Genomic DNA, 10,265 nt, shown 5'->3' with positions numbered 1-10,265 from the left:
CCGGGTTCCAGCAATTCTCCTGCCTCAACTTCCTGAGTAACTGAGATTACAGGTGCCCGCCACCACACTCAGCTAATTTTTGTAGTTTTAGTAGAGACAGGGTTTCACCATGTTGGCCAGGCCAGTCTCGAACTCCTGACCTCAGGCAATCCACCCACCTAGGCCTCCCAAAGTGCTGGGATTACAGGTGTGAGCCACCAGGTCCAGTAGAGAAATCTCATCTTTAACAAGTGAGAATAACAAAGAGAGATTAGAAAATATGTCATAAAGATGAAGTAGAGTTCTGAAGCATTGGGGCCCAGTTCCAATTCCAGATGCCCCTGGAGCTTCCATGATTCCTATAAGATTTGCTTTAATGTTGAGAGCTACCCCAGTTATAGGATTCATAGTTCTCTTAATTTCAGGCAATTTGAGGTGAGTTGAGATTCTACCTTTTACAACTGACAGAATCCTGATTAACTTGGCTCAACTCCTATTCACAAACAGATTTTTTTTCTTACTTTTTTTAAATTTGATTTTATTTTACTTTAAGTTCTGGGATACATGTGCAGAATGTACAGGTTTTTTACACACGTATACATGTACCATGGTGATTTGCTGCACCTATCAACACGTCATCTAGGTTTTCAGCTGTGCATGCATTAGGTATTTGTCCTAATGCTCTTTCTCCCCCTGTCCCCTACCCCAGCAGGCCCTGGTGTGTGATATTCCCTCCCTGTGTCCATGTGTTCTCATTGTTCAACTCCCACTTATGAGTGAGAACAGGCAGTGTTTGGTTTTCTGTTCCTGTGTTAGTTTGCTGAGGGTGATGGTTTCCAGTTTCATCCATGTCACTGCAGAGGGTATGAACTCATTCTTTTTTATGGTTGCATAGTATTCCATGGTGTATATGTGCCACATTTTCTTTATTCAGTCTATCATTTATGGCCATTTGGGTAAGTTCCAAGTGACAAACAAATTTTTGAGTGGTCTAATTTGTCTTTAATTAATAACCAAATGAGTGTTTGTGACTTATTATAAGCAAAATTAACAAAGGATATGGCATTGGAGCTATAGAGATGAAAAAGAAGTGGGTACTGCTGTTATGACACAATCAATAGGGGGAACACCCGAGAAGTAGTTACAAAACAGTATGACAAGGGCAATGACAAAATTACATACAGGATACAGTAATCTACTATGCCATTATAATTTCAATTTCATCTTGTCATTTATATGTTATGGAGAACTAGTATTTAAATCATGTTTGTCCTCTCACTATTGTAAGTGTGCAAGTGGAAGATGTATTTTAAAATGCAATGAAGCTTTAAAAAAATAAACCTGACAATTGACTTTTTTGTTCAACTGTATGCCCATTGTGATGATTAATTTTAGGTATCAACTTGCCTGGATTGGGGAATACACAAATAGCTGATAAAGCATGATTTCTGAGTGTGTCTGTGAGGGTGTTTCTGGAAGAGACTGGCATTTGAATCAGTGGACTGAGTAAGGAAGATCTGCCCTTACCTACTGGAAGTGGGCATCATCCAATTGGCTGATAGCCCAGATAGAATAAAAAGGCAGAGGAGAGGTGAATTCTCTCCTTCTCTTTTAGAGTTGATACACATTAGAACTCCAGGTTCTCTGATCTTTGGACTGGACTCTGGTACTTGCACCAGTGGCCCCCTGGGTTCTCAGGCCTTTGGCTTTGGACTGAGATTTACACCATCAGTTTCCCTGGTTCTGAGGCTTTCAGACTTGGAATGAGCCACACTCCCAGCTTCCCCATTCTCCGTCTTGCAGATGACCTATCATGGGATATCTCAGCCTCAGTGACCATGAGAGCCAATTCCTCTAGTAAATTTTCTCTCATATATATGAGGTCATGCATTGCTTAATGATGGAAATACATCTTATGAAATGTGTCAGTAGGCAATTCCGTTGTTTTGCAAACATCACAGAGTGTACTTACACAAACCTGGATGGGATAGCCTCCTATACTCCTAGGCTATATGGTATAGCAATTGCTCCTAGGCTACAGACCTGTACAGCATGTCACAGTACTGAATATTACAGTACTAAATACTGTACTGTAGGCAATTGTAACACAATGGTAAGTATTTGTGTATCTAAACATAGCTCAACATTAAAAAGGTGCAGCAAAAATATGATACAAAAAGACTTAAAAATGATACACCTCTATGGAGCAGCTTTATTATAATCTTATGGAACCGCTGTTGTATATGCAGTCCACAATGACCGAAACATCATTATGTGGTATACAGTGTATATGTATATATGTATATATATACTGTATATATAGTGTATATATACTGTATATACTATATATAGTATATATACTGTATATATACTATATATAGTATATATACTGTATATACTATATATGTATATATATACATATATACTATATATACTATATATATACTATATATACTATATATATACTATATATACTATATATACTATATATACTATATATATACTATATATACTATATATACTATATCGTATATACTATATAGTATATATACTATATATACTATATATAATATATATATATAATATATACTATATATGTATATATATATACTATATATATATATATAGTAGTTGTTCTGTCTCTTTGGAGAATACTATCTAATACAACTATTTACAGTTTTGAATCAAGCAGCCAATCACCATATCTTTTTCTTTGTTATAGAGTAAGAAATTTTTTAGAACAGGAAGTTTCAGGAAACACATTTGGCATAGACTGAATTTTTGTGCTACCCCAAAATACTTGTAAGTTGAGACCTAATTCCCAATGTGATGATATTAGAAGGTGGAACCCATCCTTCCCCCTTGGAATAGACTTGATCTTGGACTTCTGAGCCTTCAGGACTGTGAGACACAAATTTCTATTGTTCATAAGCTACCCAGTTTGTGGTGTTTTTGTTATAGCAGCTTCAATGGACTAAGATAACATGGTTAGGGCAGGAAGTTGAGTAAACACATTGTTTCAACCCTTCCCCTCCTTTACCATGAATAGATTGGTTTTTCTGCTTTCTTCACACATTTTCAACCCTTTCAACCATTTTCCTTGGCTCCTTCAGGGGTTGAATCAAATCCTCTCTAAAACAGAGTGAACTAGGACCCAAAGCTCTAATTCAAGATAAGATGAGCATCTTCCCTTTGCTTGTGATTCCCCCAGGGATATGTTCAGTGTCGGATTGGGTGTGCTAGAAGACACTGAGACAGACCAGGGGGTTACTGAGAAGTGCACTCAGCCTCTTGTAGCCTGTGTGGTCTGGGGCAATTAACCAGCATCTGTGACTCTCAATTTGCTTATCAGTTAAATGGGGATGATAATATTACCTTCTCACAGGATTCCATAGTGCCTGTTGAGTAAGTGGCCAATGAATGCCAGCTTCCCTCCTCCTATGGTACTGGGTCCAGCATGGGTTGCATACTATCATGGATGTCATGCCTCCATCTGTCCTGGGCACAGGGAAGTCTTTCACAGCCCACGACATGGCCATTTATATCCTCCCACCAAATTATCTCATTTTTTCCTTTTGAAATTTGTTTTTACTTTTGATGGATCATTTTCTCTTTCATAAAGGTGACTTTGAATTACATTTACTTTCCCCAGTGTATTAACAACAAGGCTCGGTGGAGTAATCAACAAGCAATATAAACAAGTTTGAAAATGTTTTCATCCACATAATAAGAATTAAATCATTTTAACCTCTATATCATAGGGCACCAATCAGCATGATTCTCCAGGGTGACTTTCAAACACCTGTCAGTCTACTTGTAGCTCATCTTCCTGATTTAATGAGGAAAATCATTATCAGATTTTTATTAATTGCCTGAAGCAGTGCTAAGGAAGAAAGACATGGAAACAGAGATAAACAGAGATGGAGGTAGAGACCGAGAGAGATCCTGGAAGACGTGATCTTGCTTACAGAGAGACACTGGGAATACATACTCCTGAACGAGTCTTATAGCAATAAAAAGAAAAATCACCCAAATGAGTACCTGGCCAATAAAGTATTACATCACAAACAGGAAAGGAGCTCAATCAAGGAAACTGAATTCGAGGATAATGTAAGCTGGGCACAGTGGCTCATGCCTAGCACTTTGGGAGGTCAAAGTGGGAGGACTGCTTGAGGCCAGGAGTTTGAGACCAGCCAGGGCAACATGGGGAGATTCCGTCTCTACAAAATAATAATAATAATAATTATAATTTAAAAAACTAGCTGGGCATGGTGGCATGCACCTGTAGTCCTAGCTACCCTTGAGCCCAGGAGTTTGAGGTTGTAGTGAGCTATAATGGCACCACTGCACCCTAGCCTGGGCAACAGAGTGAGATCCTGTCTCAACAATAACAAAAAGATAATATATTTAATCACCTTTTAGGGTGGGAGCCAAGTTTGAGTATATTAGCTCCAAGGTACTACTTTAAGCCAGATCTTATCTTAAACACAGGGGATATATGACTGAAAACAGAAATTCCCTGCCTTCATAGAGTCTACAATCTAGTGGGAAGTGACAGACAAAAATACAATAACTCTATGAATGCATATATTACATGAGGTGGTCATTGATCATTATGAAGAAAATAAAGCCAGGTGATAGAATAAGCATGGGAATGGGGGGATTGTATTATTTTGAAACTAATAGTTGAGAAGACCTTTTCATGAAGTAATATTTGAGCAGAGATCTGAATGGAGTGAGATATCTGGCCATGCAAGATATCTGTAAGAACACTTCTTAGGAAGAAGGAGCAGCAAGGGCAAACTCCTGAGGCAGGAGAGGCTTGACATGTTTGCAAAACAGTAAGGAAGCCAGCGTGGCTACATCATGGGGGTCAGGGGATGGAAGGAGTAGGAGACAAAGTCAGAGAGATGGCGGGGTAGCTGGGTGCCTAGGGCCTGGTAGGACATAGAATGGCTTTGGATCCTGTTTTGAGCGAGATGAGAAGCCACTAGAGAGTAATGGCAGAAAGACCATTTAGGAGGCTTTTGCAATGATACTGTTGAGAGGCAATGGAGGCTTAGATGATGTGGAAGGTGGCAGAGGTGGAGGGAATGATCAGACTGTGGGTAATTTTGAAGGAAGAGCTGACAAAATCTACTGATAGATTAGATATGGAGTATGGAGAAAGCAAAGGGTCAAGAATGATTCAAATCTCTTTGGCCTGAGCAACTAAAAAAATGAGTTAACAGTTACGGAGACAAAGAGGAACAAGTTGGAGGCTGGGGTTAGGGTAGGGTGAAGAATCAAGAGTTTGGTTTCAGCATATCAGGCAGGGCCAGGATCGGGGTAAAGCCAATGACGTACTCGCCTTAGACACAAAATACAAGAGGCCACCCAAAACTCAGTAACCGACATAAGTAATATTTGAATGTAATATTTTTAAAAATCAAAGTTAATGTAAAAAAACTGATGTTGCACAAACTATGAAAATTTAAAATAAAGCAAGACTGTGGTTGGTTTTATGACCCTCTTTTATTGCACAACAGGAACAGTCATTTCTATCACCCTGAGCTTCCTGGGCCCTGAGACCATGAGATCTCCTTACTCTTTTGTGAGAATTGACAATGGAATGCCGATAGGTTAGGCAATACAAGGCTTTACATATAGCCTTTATTTCATTTTTCTAATGTAGAGCTTTATTGCCTTTTTCCACTTTGTTTCAAATACTTGAGGAAATTTGGATAAGGGAATATGGGAGCTCACTTGCCTTCTTTTGTCTCAGGCTCCAATGTGGCTCAGAAGGGCACTGCGTCCAAGCAGGATTGTTGAATTTGGATATACAGTGTGGAGTGCAGAAGAAAAGTTGGAACAGGAGAGAGAAGGCAGGAGCGTGGGCACATAAATGTGGTATTTAAGATCTGGTTGAGATCAGATGGAGGCAACACATGAGGATAGAGGAGATAAGAGGTCTGAAAAGAAAACCCTGGGGAAGAACATGAAGACTAAGGAGAAACCAGCAGGTGTGATGAAGGAGCAGCCAGGAAAGAACCTGAGAGAGTGATGTCACAGAACTCAAAAGACAAGAGCATTTTAAGAAGGGAGTGTAAAACTAGAGTTGACCCTTGAGCCACATGGGCATTAGGGACTCCATCACCCTGCACAGTAGAAAATCCTCATATAAGCTTTGACTCCCCGCAAAATTAATTACTAATAGCCTACTATAGATCAGAAGTCTTACTGATAACATAAACGGTAATTAACTCATATTTTGTATATGTATTATATACTGCATTGTTACAATAAAGTAAGCTAGAGGAAAGAAAATGTTATGAAGAAAATCATAAGGAAGAGAAAATATATTTACTCTTTATTAAGTGGGAGTAGATCATCGTGAAGGTCTTCATCCTCATACTCTTCATGTTAAGAAGGCTGGGGAGGAGGAGGAAGAGCACAGCTTGGTTCTGCTGTCTCAGGGATGGCAGAGGCAGAAGAGAATTTGAGTATAGGTGGACTCATGCAGTTCAAACCCATTGTTCAAGGGTCAACTGTATACAGAGATACTATCTTTTGATCTTTAAGGTTGGTAAAGATCTTTAAAAGTTTTAATAAGCTTGTGGTGTGTTGAATGGTGGGCTCCCACAAAGATATGTCCATGTCCTAATCCCCAGAACAGGTGAATGTTACCTTATAAGAATCTTGAGGCCAGGCGTGTAATCTCAGCACTTTGGGAGGCTGAGGCAGAAGGATCGCTGGAAACTAGGGGTTTAAGACCAGCCTGGGCAGCATAGCGAGATCCTGTCTTTATGAAAACTTCAAAAATTAGCCAAGCCTGGTGGCTGAGGTGGAAGGATCCCTTGAGCCGCAGAGTCTGAGGCTGCAGTGGGCCCTCAGTCCAACGACCAGTGTCCTTGTTAGATTGTGCAGAGGGAGATTACACAGGAGAGGGCACGGCCATGTGAAGACAGAGACAGAGATTGGAGTGACACAGCTGCAAGCCCAGGAAGCCCAGGAATGATGATGGCTGCCAGGAGCTGGAAGGGGCAAAGAAAGATTCCCCCTAGAATATCCACTGTGAGTGCAGCCCTGCTCATACCTTAGTTTTGGACTTCTGGCCTCCAGAACTGTGAAAGAATCACTTTCTATTGTTTTAGGCCACCAATTTTTGGTAACTTGTTACAGCAGTTATAGCAAACTAATATAAAACTCTATGATGAGGGTGTAGGGAAACCAATTCTCTCACACACAACCACAGGGTGCTGAATTGGAGGGCAACCTCACAGAGGGCAATGTGGCAATAATAATCAAAATTTCACACAAGACATATCATTTGAACCAGCAGTTCCGATTTCAGGAATTTATACAGTTATACTCAACATGCCTGCAAAAATAAAAATATGTATATGCAAGATTATTCACCGAAGCATTGTTTATAACAAAAAACTGGAAACAATCTAAACATACTAACCTTTATGTTAAATGAGCTTGATTCCATAGGGTGCCATAAAAACAATGCTATTTTTCCTCTCATTGTGGAGCCAGCTCTTTTCTGTCCTGGATAAAATTGTAAGCTACTCTCATAATTTTTTCTCCAGATGTTTACGGTAATAAAAAGGCCTTCGGTAATTTTAATTACAAGATTGATCTTATTGTACTAGCCCAAATATCTAGCCCAGAGTAATATTAAAATTGTCATATTCTTATTCTAATTAAGCTCTCTCCTCCTCACAACCTCACTGGAAATCTGCCTTGTGGGAGGGGGCCTGGCTAGCTGCTGCTTCTTTTCTCTGCTAGTTCCTCTCCTCCAGGCCCCACACAGAGTCTACCTCTGACTTCTCCATGATTGGAGGGCCAGGGTGGGTGTGGCGAGGAGATCTAAGGAGCAACAAAGGCTTTAGCTGTTTGTCACAGATGGAATCTGACAATGATAGGTGTCAGAGTGTATTAATCAGATTCGCACTAATGTAATAACAATAACCCCAAATTAGAGTGACTTCGCAGTGAAAGTTTATTCTCACCCTTGTCACAGGCAACATGCATCAGCCTTTGAGTGGGAAAGAGGACACAGGACTCGGCTACACTCATTCAAAACCCCAGCCTGTGGTGTCTTCATTTTCTAGGATCTCTTCCTGCTCTACTGTTGGTGGGGAAAGAGAAAAGGCATGGAGGATCCTATAGGATGATCTACTTTAAGGCCAGGCCAGGTGGGAAGGTGTCTCTCATCTTACTTCTGCCCATCCCCCATTGGCTGTAACTCAGTTACGTAGGCCCACCGAACTGCAAGGGCAGCTGGGAAATGTGGTCTTTGTGCCTGGGAGTTGGAATGCATAGCATTGTCTCCACTGTATGGAGATTCCCAAAGCTGATTCTTTCTCTTGTTAGGGTGCTGTCAGGGATTCCCCAAATATGTCCCCTGTGATTGCAGCTTCCTTAATGTGGAGAATTCCCCACTCTGGCTGGCTATTTATAATTCCTCCAAAGCCTGTAGGCATCTGAGCATCCACTCCTTCTGTTGGGGTCACATTATGCTTCCAGAGAGTTGAGTGGAGTTCAGGCTGACCCCAAGCTGAATCCTCCTAATTTGTCTCCCAGGAGGCATCCCTGCTCCCATCAGTGAGGTACAGCTTGCTGCCAGTATGGGCCTTTCTACTTTAACCACATCTGGCTACTTCATCCAACCACCTGCCTGCAGATTTTTTCAGAAGTGGAACAAACATACATCCCTGTGTTTCTTTTACTCCATAGGGTACATGCCAAGCTCTCACATTTGGCTTGAGGTGGGAAGGCAGCCCTCTCCTCCCCATCATCATGGAAGGAAGACAGATGCACAGCATATGTGACTGTCTCTAAAGATCTTCAACCTCGACTCTGCAAATCATCCACTGTGATGTCACATAACAAGTGTTTTGAAGTATCCTTTGTAAGTCTTGCATAGATGGTCCAGCACTTCGTGTTGAAATGTGGAGATTCTGGACACGTTGCTTTACTTAAGGTGTTTTGCAAAGTTTTTTTTGTATTTTTAAAAAATGTAGTCCAATATGTCATTCTTTTGAAGGGGTTAAAAAAATTCTTATTTTAGGCTGGGCGCAGTGGCTCATCCCTGTAATCCTAGCACTTTGGGAGGTTGAGGCAGGTGGATCACTTGAGGTCAGGAGTTCGAGACCAGCCTGGCCAACACGGTGAAACCCCCGTCTCTACTAAAAATACAAAAATTAGCCAGGTGCGGGCCGGGCGCGGTGGCTCACGCCTGTAATCCCAGCACTTTGGGAGGCTGAGATGGGCGGATCGCAAGATCAGGAGATCGAGACCATCCTGGCTAACACGGTGAAATCCTATCTCTACTAAAAACACAAAAAATTAGCCGGGCATAGTGGCACGTGCCTGTAGTCCCAGCTACTCGGGAGGCTGAGGCAGGAGAATGGCGTGAACCCGGGAGGCGGAGCTTGCAGTGAGCCGAGATCGCGCCACTGCACTCCAGCCTGGGTGACAGAGCGAGACTCCGTCTCAAAAAACAAACAAACAAACAAACAAGCAAACAAAACAAGTTAGCCGGGTGTGGTGGCAGGCTCCTGTAATCCCAGCTACTTGGGAGGCTGAGGCAAGAGAATTGTTTGAACCCAAGAGGCGGAGGTTGCAGTGAGCCGAGATCTCACCACTGCAATCCAACCTGGATGAAAGAGTGAGACTCCTTCTCAAAAAACAAACAAACAAAATTCTTATTTTACTCCTGGTCTTAGAAACTTGGACTCTCCTTCCAGTTATCCCATTCCTAACTGGGCAGCTGTGGGCAGGTTACAGAACAAGTTTGAGCCTCAGTTTCTTTATCAGTAAAATGAAGTAAGACTATGCAATTCATAGAGTTATCGTGGGAGTTCAATGGAACATTATTTACGAAAGCACCTGGCATAGCACCATGCATAGAGACAGTTTAAAACGTTCCGCGAGAAAGATCTGCCTTCATTTCTATTCTAGAACAGAGATGTTCAACCTGTTTCCAAATTGCAAATGAATAAATAAAATAACAGTTTTAAATTTATGTTTGCAACTAACAAATGACTTTAAAGAGTAGCTTGAACAAGAGGATGAATTTGCTAGAAATCTAGCCCAGTCTTTCCCTTTCATGTTCTGCGTTGGATGCTTTTACTGTGTAGGCAGCATATCGCTTATTTAAGGTAAACTAAGAGCCAGGAACAAAAGTGAGATTTAGATTTTACTTCATTTCAGCCACTCCTGAATAATCCAGTCCTGTATAAACATAACCAAAATGTAAATGTTGCCTACGGCTTTCTGGGAAGATCCTTTCTGAA

Source organism: Pongo abelii, chromosome 3, assembly GCF_028885655.2.
Source record: "Pongo abelii isolate AG06213 chromosome 3, NHGRI_mPonAbe1-v2.0_pri, whole genome shotgun sequence".
NCBI lineage: Eukaryota > Metazoa > Chordata > Mammalia > Primates > Hominidae > Pongo > Pongo abelii.
Note: the sequence above shows the minus strand (reverse complement) of the source record.